Genomic DNA, 15023 nt, shown 5'->3' on the forward strand with positions numbered 1-15023 from the left:
TCATTATTATTTTCCTTTAAGAAGTTCAGTTCTTCTTTCAGTTTATTAATATATTCTTCTTCTTTTGTTAAATGAGTGTTAAAAGTCCATCTTTTCTTTGGTTTTCCTCTACCTCTCCAGGTTATTTGAATTGGATTGTGGTCAGCCCAGTCATTTGGTAAAATTTCGCTATCTTTGATTTCATTAATCAATTCACCGTTTATCCAAGCCATATCTATTCTTGTCCAAATTTTGTGCAGGTTAGAATAATAAGTAAACTGTTCTTTTTGGGATTTAATTTTCTCCAGATATCTACCAGATTCATTTCATTCAACATATCCTTACATGGCTTAGAAAATTCTCTATTCCCTTTTTGTTCTTACTCCTATTACTATGATCCTTCCGGTAGTCAGCAATAGAGTTAAAATCGCCAATCAGAATAATATTACCATTTTCGAATTCTGTTATTTTTTGATGGAGATGTTTAAAAATTTACCTTGATCATCATTTGGGGCATAGATTACTACCAGTAAGAGTGTAATGCCATTAATCGAGATTTGTACTACCAGCGTTCTTCCTTCAGGGTCCGCCCAGATTAACTCCGCTTTTAAGTCATCTCTCACATAGATTGCGATGCCTTTCTTTTTGTGTTTATCTGCTGGTGCTGTAAATAATTTTCCCAGTTTCGGACACTCTAGGAATTTCTCCTCACTTTTCCTAACGTGTGTTTCTTGTATGCAAATTATATCAACATTTTGTTTTATTAGTTTGGTTAGAGTCCTTTTCCTTTTAGCTCTTGAATTTAGGCCGTTTATATTAATGGAAAGAATTTTCTTTCCTTCGTCCATTTACTTAAGTCTGCCTCGCTTTTTGTCTCGTAACTCTACGGCTCTCTTCTTGTGGCTGATATGGAGTTGTTTCTTCTCTTCCTCGTTGTAAGTTGTCTTTCCCTTGAATTTGGACAGATCTTTCTTCCTTGTTCCTATGGCGGTTACGATCCTCCTGCATATTTCTTTGGATTTTCTCCTAGTGAGTTGATCCTCCGTGGTTGTTAGCTGTTCTAGGAAGTTTTGTGCTTGTTCAATTGAGTCTATTTTAATTTTTCTTCCTTCCACGATATTAGCATCCCTTCTGGGATTAGCCATTTAAATGAGATTTCGTTTTTATTTAAGTAATTAGCTAAAAATTTATATTCTTGCCTCATGGCCCTCACTTTACTTGGAATCTGCTTAAGAATTATAATCTCTTTGCCCTTATATAATATTCTCTCATCTCTGGCCTTTCTATATATTAGGTCTCCCATGCATCTTCTTGAAAAACGGATATGGATCTCCCTTGGGCAATTGTGACGCCTTGCATAGCTGGTATTCACCCTATAGATTTCATCAAATTCCTTGAGTAATTCATCTTTCTCTTTTTCTACTAGTTCAGCCAACAAACCTGCCATTAATTGTTCTAATTCTTCAAAAATTCTTCAAAAAATAACATGGTCCGAACTGAAGTCAGCAATAGAGAAGCAAAGTAACAATAAAGCACCTGGACCGGATGGGATACCGGTAGAACTTTACAAAATTATCATAGAACAAATTGGACCACTGATGCTGGATGTTTTTAATGAGGTACTCTTAGCAGCCAAGATGCCGGACTCGTGGAGGGGAGCCTTAATTTCGCTGATCCCGAAGGAGGACCTAGACCACAGACTTATTAATAATTATAGACCAATTTCGCTCCTGAATGCAGATTACAAATTATTCTCTTCTATAATAGCTAATAGATTAAAACAGGTTTTAAACACTTATATCCATGAAGATCAAAATGGATTTCTCCCATTTCGACAAATTAAGAATAATTTAAGAACAGTGATAGACATTTCAGAATACTATGAAGCCCACCGGAAAAACAATTTGCATTTATGTTCTTGGATGCTGAAAAAGCATTCGACAATTTAAATTGGCATTTCTTAATTCAAAAAATATATAATATGAATCTTGGCACCAGATTTGAAAATGTCATCACAACAATTTACCACACTCAACAGGCAAACATTCTAATAAATGGGGAACAAACTGGCCCGATAAAAATAGAAAAGGGGGTAAGACAGGGTTGCCCTCTCTCCCCTCTGCTTTTCATATTCGCCCTAGAATCTCTTCTGACGTACATTAGGCAAAATTTGAGAATTAGAGGTCTGAGGATCAAATCAGAAGAATATAAACTACAGGCTTTCGCTGATGATTTGGTTTTTTTTCTGGAGGAGCCTATAGAAAAAGGACACAACTTATTAGAAGAACTAGAACGATTTGGAGAAGTCATGGGATTTAAAATAAACAGGGGAAAAACAAAATTAATGACTAAAAATTTAACAGGAGACCAGAATAAAAGCTAGAGACAACAATGGGAATACAGGTGACAAAAAAATTAAATACTTAGGAATTTGGCTAACTCCACAAAGTAAATCGTTAAAAGAAAATAATTATGACAAACTTCTTCAACAATCTAAGAAAGACTTGGATTTCTGGAGCAAGTTACAACTTTCCTTATTGGGCAGGATTGCTTTGATTAAGATGAATATTCTGCCAAAATTTCTATATTTATTCCAGACAATTCCAATCAAACTAAATAAAAATTTTTTATGGAACTAAACAAGATAACATTGAATTTCATTTGGCAGGGGAAAAAAGCTAGGATTAACGTAAAAAGCCCTACAAGATTTGAAAAGCAGAGGAGGGTTAGCCTTGCCAAACTGGGAAATATACCATACGGCAGCCACCTTACTATGGATAAAGGATTGGGTAAACCTAACCAACAAAAGAACACTAGTATTAGAAGGCACAGATATGCAGAAAGGATGGCATGCCTTTCTGTGGGAATCAGGGAAACCCAGGCAATCGTATTTCCATAGGCATCTTATTAGGGACGCTTTATTAACTAATTGGAAAAAAGTACGTAAAAACTTTATCTAAAAATACCGATTTGGCTGTCTCCAATGGAAGCGATAGTACACCCTAATAATTTGGATATAACCAAAATGATTAAGTATGAAAATTTATTAGACCTACAAGGAAAGTTAAAAACACGACAAGAATTACAAGAACGAGGATTTATAATTGATCAGTGGGTGTACCTTCAAATTCATAGTAAATACAAACAAGACATTAAAGAATTTGGAATCTACAATAAATTACAGACTCTAGACAAAATTCTATTAGGACCAAGTAAAAAAAATATATCTAAATTTTACAAATATTTATTAGAAACAGAACTGGAACAAGAAATTGTCAAGGGAAATATGATTGCGTGGAGCAGAAATGTGGGTCGGAGCATTACCCTAGCAGAATGGGAAAAGGTCTGGAACAGGAACATTAAGATCACAAAATCAGCAGCTTATAAAGAAAACTTATATAAAATGTTTTATAGATGGCACCTGCCTCCTTCGAGATTGGCCAAGATGCACCCCAACACGAGCCCCAAGTGTTGGAAATGTCAAAACACAGAAGGTACCTTCTTCCACATGTGGTGGTCATGCAAGGAAACCCAGAAGTATTGGCAAAAAATTAGGCACTGGCTAGAGGAAATAACCATGGAACAGATTGAGTACAAACCGGAGTCCTTCCTTCTAGGAATTTTTGATAAACGAATATCCAAAAAATCAAAGTATATTACAATCCATATCTTAACCGCGGCCAGACTGGCATTTGCCCAGTGCTGGAAACTACCTTACATCCCCACTGAACTTATGGTCATTCAGAAAATTTTACAATGTGCAGAAATGGACAATCTAACCCAAGCATTAAAAAATAAAGAATCTTCAATTTATTCTAGCAATTGGAATCCTTTGTATATTTGGCTTAATCAAAGATAGTTCACCGCTAAGAAGACTAAGGCCGACGATAGCTTTGAAGAAGAAAAGACCTTACTGACAGTCACAAATATGGTTTTATTATAATAGTCTTTCCTACCTTTGTTTTCCCCACTTTTCCCCCCTTCTCTTCCCTTTCCCTCTTTCCTCTCTCAAACTTTCCTTTCTTTCCCTCTTGGCTTACGCCAAGACTGGTGCGTCTCTTTGTTGTATATAATTTATAGCTGTGTTGTTGTCTTTTTTTAAAAAAAAGTAAAATTAATAAAGTTTATTTAAAAAAAATAAAATAAAAAAGAAAGAAAGCAGAGGAGGGAAAAATGAAACAAGAGGGTGGAATCTGGAAAATGGAGGAGACCACCTGGAACTTAAAAAAATCATAGTGGAAATTTAACAAGGCTTGCAAAAGATACATTGTAGCTGAAACTTTGTTACAAGATAACAAAGCCCCTGGAAAGAGAAAGTGAGAAAAGAAGCAAAAAAAAGTTTTGGATTATTGGATGATTCCTGGAATTTTGGGTGATGGATCCTAATGAAACAAAATAAAATCAATTGGGGGTTGTTTAAATTTTTTTAAAATGGCATCACTCCTTGAAGAGTTAAAAATGAGACTTAAAGAACACAAAGAAGCACAAGAGGGAAGAGGATCTTTTGGCTTCGTATTTCAATTTTTATAAATGGAGATTTTGAACTATGAAAAACAACAAGAAACGCTGGCAGAACAAGAAGGGTGGGATAAAGAAGAAGCCATCTTTAATGACCAAGCAACTTTAAGCGGGGTAAAAAAGGGAAAGGGGGGAAAGGGAGTTAAAAAAGTAAGCTTTGAAGCAACAACCAAAACAAAAATAGTAATTTGAAAAGCAATCATAATATCAGGAAGAAGCAGAAGGCAGGATCACAGAAGGGAGAATCAGATAGAAAAGGGAATAAAAAGGGGAGGGAGAAGAAGAGAGGGAAAGGAAAAGAGGCTACAAAGGACAGAAACAAGATAAACAGGAAAAGCATACAAGAATTAAAGGTATATAAACCTATTTAAAAGACACAGAGACAATGGTTAAAATTTAACTTAAGGAGAGGACTCTGCAAAGGTGCATGGGATAGCATTGTTCTATTAGAAATAGAAAAGGATTAGAAAATATGTTTAGATGATTAAAGTGATAGAAAAAAATTCTATTGATATGTAATGGAATATTTGTTTGTAAAGAGAAAAAAGGCTCTCAATGATTTAAAAAGAAAGTTAAAAAACTGAAAAGAAACATGGAAGATTTTTATCAGTTGACAAGATGAATTTGAATAAGAATAATGATTTTATTGACTACTGTTAATAACTATTGTTTTGTTTTTTATTTAAAGACAGTAATAAGTAAAATATGAAATATAGATGATTAAAAGACAACTGATATTACTAGGTAATGTTTGTTAAAAGAAATAGAAATGTAAAAAAAAGTTATTAATATTAATGGCAGAGCTGTACTTGAATAGAATAATTATTCCATTTACTATTGTTATACATGAGATATATATACATATATACTTTTTTCTTTTAAGAATTTAGCGTGTATTTTTAAGGGAATGTACCAAGCAGAATTCGATTGAAAATAGGTATGTGTTATAAAATAGAGGTTAAAATGAATGTTATAACTGTAAAGGTGTAACTTAAATTTTTAAACAAGATTTGAAAAAATATACAAAGATGTTACAATTAATATAATAATAATAATAATAATAATAATAATAATAATAATAATAATAATAATAATAATAATAATAATTCTTTATTGATTAGCCCTTGGGCTATATTAAAATGCAAAGTCCCAGCAACAATTTGTTACTAAAATTCTCCAGTCTAGTAATTACAGGGGAAAATTTGTTTTATGAGAAAAGATAATATGAAATTGTAAACAGAACAGACAAAAGTGTAAAAACATTTATTAGAAAGATTTTTAAAATTAGAAAAAGATATGTAATTGAATTAAGAAAGGAATGAGATAATTTAAAATAAGGCTATAGGAAGTAAAGAAAGGGAAAAGCTATTGAAAAAATTGTGAACATAGTTATAAGATATGGATTACAATGTATAAGATAAATATGTATTGAGTTTATGTCTGTATGGAGAAGTGATAACCTGGGGTCACACTGTTCTCAAAAAAGATATATTATTTGTATTTGTATGTTTTGTGAAAACTTAAATAAAACTTTTATTAAAAATAATAATAATTCCTACTCAGATATTAAACATTCAACAGTCTGACAGCTCAGGAAGGAGGTAGAAAACCAGCAATCCAGCTAGGTCATTACAAGAATATGTTAAATTGCGGCAGGGCCAGCTGTCAGAGAGAGTGGTGGTGCGAGTGATCTTCTCCGCTTTGCAAACTGCTTTTCCTCTGCCTGTGGAGTTCGCCAGAGTTGTTGAAAGTCCCGAAGGGACAGCTGAAGGAGTGGGGTGTCCTAAGGACCATTTGTGAGTGGCAGCTGGCAGTGATCAGTAGGAGAAACCAGGATCCAATTGGACTGGGAGAAGGCGACCAGCGATGGCCACCTAGACGATCTGATAGCTGGACGGATCAACAAGCGGAACGATGGTGGACTGATTTTGATGGAAATATTCCCTTAGGCTTTATTGAGTGGAGCAGAAGAAGTGAGTGTATAGGAGAATGAAGCCATGGAGCCTGGTGAGAGCTGTGAAAGTTTTGATAATAGCGGCGAGGGTGTTGGATAGCAGAAGAATTTGTAGAAAGGAAACCAGGAAATAATAATAACTGAATAAAGCTGGAAGGGGCAAAAAAGAAGAGATACATAAGAGAAACTTTGTAAAGCTTTAACTTTTTGGTGTTACATAGTCTGTGAAAAGAAAATTAATCAGAAATAGGGACTTGGAAATTTTGAAACTGTGGTAGTCTCCATAAGAATGATGACTTTGCAATATAGTGTGTGACAACTAGAAGAGACATCTGTTGGACATTTGCTGGACAATAATTGACAGTGTCAAAAAAGAAAGAAAGAAGAAGAGAACAAGAACAAGTCTGGAAGGTGACTGTTGAAATAGTGTACTGAAACATAATTATATTATAAACTAAATAAATTAAGCTGTTTTGGGGGGAATATCTTTATGAACTAAACCTATATTTTTAAAAATAATATATATTTATATAACTTTAGATTATGTATTTATAATAATTTATAATTTATTCTATAAAATCTCTATTGATTATTGAATATAGCTACCATTAAATAACAATATAAATTATACCTACTGTTAAAATCACTTTATAGGATATTAGAATAAGACAGCCTAACTATACTTAGGTAATACTGCTGAGAAAATAGTATAAAGATAAAATAAGATTAGGGAATTATATAAGAGAGATAATCAGCAACACTGTTATTGTGCTATACTTATTATTGATATCTGATTGTTGACTCCCTACCTTGTGCCTAAACCTCTCCCCCCCCTCCACTGAATAAAGGGAACAAAGGGACAAAGAAAAATAGTTAAAGAATTCTATCAACAGATGATTGGTTAATGCCCAAGTAAAGCTAACAATACAAAATAAACAGTGGAGGGACAAAAAGGTAGAAGCTGTAAGTGGGATATCTTACTAAATAATAATTTTTGGAAAAATCTGTTCAATATGGCGAGCAATCCAAACTTGACAAAGATAGGAGCAGGAAAGAAAAACACTACACAAGGTTCCATGATGACTTCTAGCCCTTCGACACAAAAATCAATAAAAGATTGAGGGAATGATCCAATTCTTATAAGGATCTTCAAGCAATAATGCAGAATATGCAAGAAGTCATGCTAAAAAATCAAGAAGCCATGTTAAAAAAACCATGAAGACTTTAAAAAAGAAATTAGCATAATAAGAAACGACACACACGAACTGAAAGAAAGGATGCAATTAATAGATGGGAAGTTCGAAGCTTTCCAGTTACAAGTCACTAAAAATGAACAAAAACTGGTAGAAATAGAAGAAAAACTTTCCAAAGCAGAAAAGAGGGTCAAGGAGATGAATGAGAAACTTAACCTTGGCTAACAAGGAATTAGAAACATCTGTGATCTTCTTAGAAGCAGAGAGAGCTGCCCAATATCTTCGATTCCAAAATGTAAGAGAGGAAAAAGGAGAAGACCTACCAGAAAAAAATGGCCGAACTACTAGTGGGAGCTTTAGAGACTGAAAAAAGAGGAAATGGCTTTGGAAATGGATGAGATATACAGGGTCTAAACAAGCTACGGAAGAAGACACCACCTCCCTAAAGAAGTTTTGTAAAATTTGCCAAAAAATCAATTAGGGACAAAATTCTACATCGAACACATGATGACCAACTTGAATACAAAGGAAAACAAATAATAGTTTTAAAACATTCCAAAAAGAATGTGGGATTTAAGGAGAAATTACCAGTTTTTGACAATGAACAAAAATAATATTAATTTCAGGTGGCTAGCATAATGGTGACTTGGAAGGACAAAAGATTTAAGCTTGACACTGTGGAAAAGGCTGATGATTTTTATAAGCAACATTGTGATATTGAAGAAGACTCAGGAGATCAAGGTGAAGAAAGTGATACAACAGAAGGAAGAGAGACAAGCAATAGAAGGAAAAGGAAGACCACAAGAAATGGACAGACCCAAGAGAAGAGGAGAAGAAGATAAGATAGAATATTATGGAAGAAAACACGAAGAGCCAAAGGAATCTAGAATTACGAGAACAAGATATAATTAAGAAAATAGATGTAGAATATGGGACCTGGTCAATAAACATCAATGTACTAAATTCACCAATAAAATGTCAGAAAATATTCACCAAACTTCAAATATTAAAAATTGATATAGCTTTGCAAGAAGTCCATATAAGACACGATCAAAAGTATCTATTAGAACAACCTAAGTTAGGAACTTGTTTGCATCATTAGATCAGCAAAAAAGAAAAAGAAAAAAAAGAGGTGTGGCCCTTTATGTGAAAAATAAGATTAAGGCAAAACAGATTTACAAAGATAAAGAAGGGAGAATCTTAATAGTTGAGGTTAAACAACAAAAATATAATAATTGCCTCGATAAATGCACCAAATGGAGCCCAAGAACTCTTATAAAAACCTCTATAACATAATTAGCGATATAGAATATGACGGGTTGTGAATAGTTGGGGACTTCAATGTAATGACAGACAGAAAAAGAGACAATAAACATAATCATACAAGAAAAGGAAAAAAAAGAATATTCCCCAAAACATTTTTCAATATGATTAGAGATTTAAATTTGATAGATCTTTGGAGAAAAAGAAACAATGAGGAAAGTTATTATACATTTTATTCTAATCGACATAAAGCTTGGATTAAGATAGACATGGTCTGGATATCGAAAGAACTAGATTCTGAAATACAAAAAGTGATTATAGAGACTTGGGCCAATCACAACCCCATAAGTTTACAGTGGAAGGGACATAAAGCCATACCTAGATGGACTTTTCAAAGGACAATTCTCAAAGAAAAGGATTTCAACATAATGATAGAAAAAGAAATGGATATCTTTTTCAAATTGACTATACAAGATGACATTTCAATACAGACTCTCTGGGACACTGCCAAAACATATATACGAGGTGTAACAATCTCTTATACAGCTAAAAGAAACAGAGCCAAAAAAAGAAATATTGAACAAGAAACAAATTGAGGCACAACACCATAAAGAACCCAATAATAAAAATCTGAAAAGTAAATTAGATCTTCTCAAACATAAATTACATATTTTGGAGACAGAGAGGTTAGCACAACAAGTCAAATTAACCAAACAAAATTATTTCAAAAATGCCAATAAACCTGGATGTTGGTTGGCATAAAAATTAAGAAACTATAGACACTTCCGGTTGCAAGGCTTCGGCGGCGGCAGGAATCCGCTTCTCTGCGGGTCCCTGCTGCGCTCGCCGTCGAGGTACCCCCGATCCAACTGGATTTGGGGGTTGTCGCTGCCCTGAAGGGGCAGCGGAAGACAGAGGAGATCCGGGCAGGGGTCCAGGGATATCACACACCCCTTCCCCAGCCGGCTAGACTCCTTTTTCCGGAGACGGTGGAGCGGCTGTCAGTATGGCAGCCACAAAGAAATCTTCAACTGGATAAGATTGTGCAGGAGGAAGAGCCAGAAGGAGAAGTTTTCTTGGCTGAACCAGGACATTATGTTACTTTTTAAAACACCCTGGAAACCTGACTTTGGATTGATACATTTGTTTCCAAAAGAATTTGTTACATTGGCGAAAGTGCTGAAGGAAAGCTCACTCCCCCTCCTTACGGAGAAAGCAATGGAGCACAGAAAAACCTGCTTTTTAAAGGTAAAAATAAGCTCTTTGTTATAAGTGGGAAGGAGAGGACTAAAAATTTTTTTTAAAAAAACTTTGTTGGAGGAGACGCCTTGAAGATTACAAGACCATTAATTAATGGTAATACGGCTTTTAAAATACATTTGGGATTTTGCCTCTGGAGGAAAAACTGTAAAGAGAAGAGGAAATAATTTTTGTTTGTTTGGATTGTTTGATAACTCTGACATTTGGAAATTACTTTAAGATTGAAAGCATCTGGGTTGTTTTTAAAAACCTATAATGGTACCATCTGTTGATGAACTGAAAATGGAATATGAAAAATTAAAAGAAAGACAACAAAGTGGCAAGGATTCCTTGGGAGCTGCCTTCCATTTTTTAGAAATGGTGGTTTCTACATACCAGCAAATACTGGAGGAAGGAGAAGGAGAAGAAGAAGAAGAAAAGGAAGAAGCCATCTTTAATGAACTAAAAAGTTTGACTAAGAAAGAAAATGGGAAGAGAGGAAGGAAAAATGAGAATTTAAGATTTAAGAAAACAACCAAGAAAAAGAAAAATAGGGTGAAAAGAGGGTACAATGTTAGAAAGCAATTGAAAAGAGAATTACAACAGAGAGGGAAACTTAAAAAGGGGGAGAGGAGAGGGGGGGGCAAAAAGACCAGATTGGAGAAGAAAGGGAGGGAAAAAGAAAAAAAAAGCCACGGACTAGAACAAGATTTTAAAAAGAAAGTTTTTTTTAGAGACAAAGGATGATGGATAGTGTATAATTAAAGAAGATTCTGCAAGAGTGCATAAGATAGTATTGTAGCATTTGCATTTGAAATAGTTTATTGGAATATTTAATAAAATATTAATGTTTAATAATGATAGATGTTGATATTTAATAAAATATTAGGAGAATGTGCTAAATGATTAATGCTTAGTTAAAGTTTAATTTGTTACTGTTTTAATGTTATTATAACGTTAGTATTTTATTTTTTTATTCTAAAACAATGTACTTATCAGAATTAGAATTAGAATAGAAATTATACATTTAACTATACTATAAGTTTACTATTCTTTTATTTTAAGATTTAATATGTAGAATGTACTAAGCAGAAACAGGATGGAAATTATGTATTATTTTAAGCTTTATTTTAGGAGAAGGCGTCATACTTCAAAAGTGATTACAGGGGAAATTTTTTGTTAAAGAGAAGAGATAAATAGATGTTTGGTAAAGAACGGACAAAAGATATAAGTATAATGACTTTTAAATAAGATGAAATAAATAAAATATAATTAAGAGAGTGAAAAGATGGGAGAAGTTATATAGAAAATACAAAATGGTTAATAAGATATGAAGGGTATATAAGGTGGGCATGAATTTGATTTAGGTCTGTCAAAAAAGATGTAACCTGGGGCCAAGTCACTTTTCAAAAGAAGTTTTATGTTTTATGCTTTGTGTGTGGATTATTTATGTTTGATTGTAAATTAATAAAATCTTGGAGAAATGAAATCAAAGGGAGAGAAATTGGGAAAAGACATGTATAAATGATAACTAAGGAGGTTTTTTTTTTCTTTTCCAATGTTTTGCTTTAGGTTATGTATTTTGTATGCTTATGACTGATTGAGAATTACTAAAACTTTGATAGAAAGAAATATAATTGAATAAAAATGAAGGGAGAAATAATGAGAAATTTGGAAAAGATATATATGTGTAAATGGAAATGTGATAATGTGGAACTATGTTTTAAAAAAATAATGCTTTATTTGCCTTGTTAAAATTTATAAGTAATTCTTAGAAAGGAGGTTTTATACTTTTATGTGTTATATTTTGTTTGTCTTCAAAAATCAATAAAACTTGTTCTTAAAAAAAAACATTAAGAAACTATAGAGAAAAACAACGAATACATAAATTTCAAGATGAAGAAGGGGAGATATACCATGACGAGAATTCAAAAAAAGATATTGCCCAGAGATTCTACATGAAACTATACACAAGAAATGAAAGTTACTCAAAAGAAAGGATCAGGGCATATTTAAGCAAAGCCGAATTACCAAAGATTCCAGAAATTATGAAACCAATGTTTAACGGAGAAACTACTATGACAGAAGCGGTTAAGGCAATCAACAAACAAAAAAATAACAAAGCATCTGGCCCAGATGGCATTCCAGTTGAGCTATACAAAACATCGGAACACCTTGAATCCATACATATTAGAGATCTTCAATGCAGTACTTTATGAAGGGAAAAATATCAAAATCATGGAGAGAGGCTAATTTAGTGCTGATTAAAAAAGAAGGTACCGACCAGACATGAATTCAAAATTATATCTCTCTTTAAATACAGATTACAAAATATTCACAACGATTGTGACTGAGAGACTCAAAAATTATTTAAATAAATTCATACATAGTGATCAGAATGGCTTCCTCCCACATAGACAAACAAAATACAATGTGAGAATAGTCTTAAATGCTCGTGAATGTTATGACAATCACAGTGACCAATAGGCAGCCTTGTTATTCCTAGACACTCAGAAAGCTTTTGACAACGTAAATTGGCTTTTTTAAAATACAACAATTAAAATACATGGATATTGGTGAAAATTTCTTAAATACAATTACGGCAATATACACACAACAAGAAGCAAAAATAATATTAAATGGAGAATTGACAAGCAATTTTTACATACAAAAAGGCACGAGACAAGGCTGCCCTCTATCTCCATTATTATACATATACACATTAGAGGTCTTAATGAGAATAATTAGGCAAGAGCCCAGATCAAAGGACTGGAAATTAAAAAATAAAATTTTAAACTACAAGCATATGCCAATGACTTAGTATTTTGGGGGGGAAGATCCTGAACAAACAGGTCCAAAATTACTAGAAAAACTTGAAGAATACGGAGAAGTAGCTAATTTGAAAATAAATAAAGATAAAACAAAAATCATAATTAAGAACATGACCAGCAAAGAAAAAGAAAACCTTGTGAAGTTATTAGATATTCAAATAGTGCAAAAAACAAAATATCTAGGAATCACTATCTCGGTACATTGCTCAACAATTAAGGAGGATAACTATAAGAACCTTTGAAACAAATTAAAAAAGATTTAGAAAATTGGAATAACCTTCAACTATCATTAATAGGCAGAACTTTGGCAATTGGAATGAACATATTACAGAAAATCTTGTTTCTATTTCAAAATATACCGATTAAATTAGATTTTTTTTAAAAGATCTGAATAAAATGATGTTAAATTTTGTGTGGCAGGGTAAGAGACCAAGAATTAAATTAAAACATTTACAAGATGCAAAAAAAGAAAGAGGGGATTAGGCTTTCTGGATTGGGAATTGTATTATCAAGTGGCTTACCTTAACATGGATTAAGGATTGGATAAATTTGGGAAAAAAAAGACTCCTACTTTTAGAAGGGCATAATGTACAACATGGCTGGCATGCATATTTGTGGCTCAGTAGACATACGACACAACAATATTTTTTGAGGCACAAAATCCAGCAAGCTCTAGTCTTAATTTGGAATAAAATAAGAAAGTAACACTATATGGAAACTCCAAGATGGATCTCTTCCTTAGAAGCAATATCATATCTGAATCTCTGCAATCAAAAAAAAGGCAATTACATATAAAGATATTTTAACAGATGAAGGGCAGTTAAAACAAAGACTGGAACTTAGCCAGCAAGGTATAATGTTGGAATGGTGGGCATATCTCAAAGTACAATCTCGATATGAAAGGGACAAAAAAGAAAGGGGAATCAATTGCCAAGATATAATATTAGATAAAATATTATTAGGATCAGAGAAGAAACAAATAAATAAATTGTACAATTATTTATTAAATTATGAAATGTATGAAGAGCAGGTGAAAGAACCAATGTTAACGTGGGCTAGAGAGTTTGGCCATAACATAAACTTAGATCAATGGCAGCAAATTTGGGATTGGAATAAAAAGATTACGCTAGCCACATCCTACAAAGAAAATCTGTTTAAGAGGTTGTACAGATGGCACCTTCCACTGGCCAGGCTAGCCAAAATGTATAGATCTCAATCATCTACATGCTGGAAATGTTCAAGAGAACAGGGCACTTATTATCATATGTGGTGGGAGTGCAAAAAAAAAATACATACAAGAATTTTGACATAAAATTTGGATAAAAGAAATGTTGGATCTAAAAATTAATTACATACCAGAAATGTTTTGAGAATAAATGAGAACTTTAAAAAAGCAGATATTTACTTAATCATTCATGTAAGTAGAGCTGCAAGGTTACTACTTGCCCAAACATGGAAGTTAAAAGAAATACCAAATGACAAAGCAATAATAGAAAATATTTTTCAATGTGCTGCATTAGATAGTATGAGTGAGACTCTTCAGAATTCAATGCAGTATGGGAAAATGTATGGAGGGATATAAAAGGAAGTCTACAAAATGCGGATTGGAATTTAAGATGAGATTGAATTGTAATATGAGGAAAAAAATGATATAAAGAGTTAATGTAAATATGTATATAGCTGTACATATGTATAAAAATGCTTATATTGTTTAATGACAACTTGCTTATGTAACGATGTATAGATTAACATATATGTGAAAAAAAGTTCACCACGTTCAATGTTTTTAAAGTTTAACTTCAATAAAAAAATTTTTTTTTAAAAAAAGCAATACTATGATATGTTGATGATACCTGGCAATCAATAACATTAGATACCTGCCACTTGCTCTGCCAACTGCTGGTCAGCTAAAATCCAGGGAGCACTGGGCTTTTTAATAGAAGCTCCACCAGGCAAGACTCCAAACTATCTGGAGAAGCTCAGCTGCAAATCAGACCCTCATTTGATTTATTGGCCACTCAAAGCCTGGGACTGATCCGCCGTCTT

At 33.0% G+C, this 15023-nt stretch overlaps 1 protein-coding gene across 6 annotated transcripts in view; it reads right to left on the reverse strand.

Moving 5' to 3' along the window:
- LOC113448497 (von Willebrand factor A domain-containing protein 5A-like) overlaps positions 1 to 15023 on the reverse strand; it is a 38800-nt gene that overhangs the window by 8803 nt on the left and 14974 nt on the right. The window lies entirely within an intron of this gene.

This window comes from Pseudonaja textilis, chromosome Z, assembly GCF_049901715.1.
Source record: "Pseudonaja textilis isolate UNSWEBS1 chromosome Z, rPseTex1.2, whole genome shotgun sequence".
Lineage (NCBI taxonomy): Eukaryota > Metazoa > Chordata > Lepidosauria > Squamata > Elapidae > Pseudonaja > Pseudonaja textilis.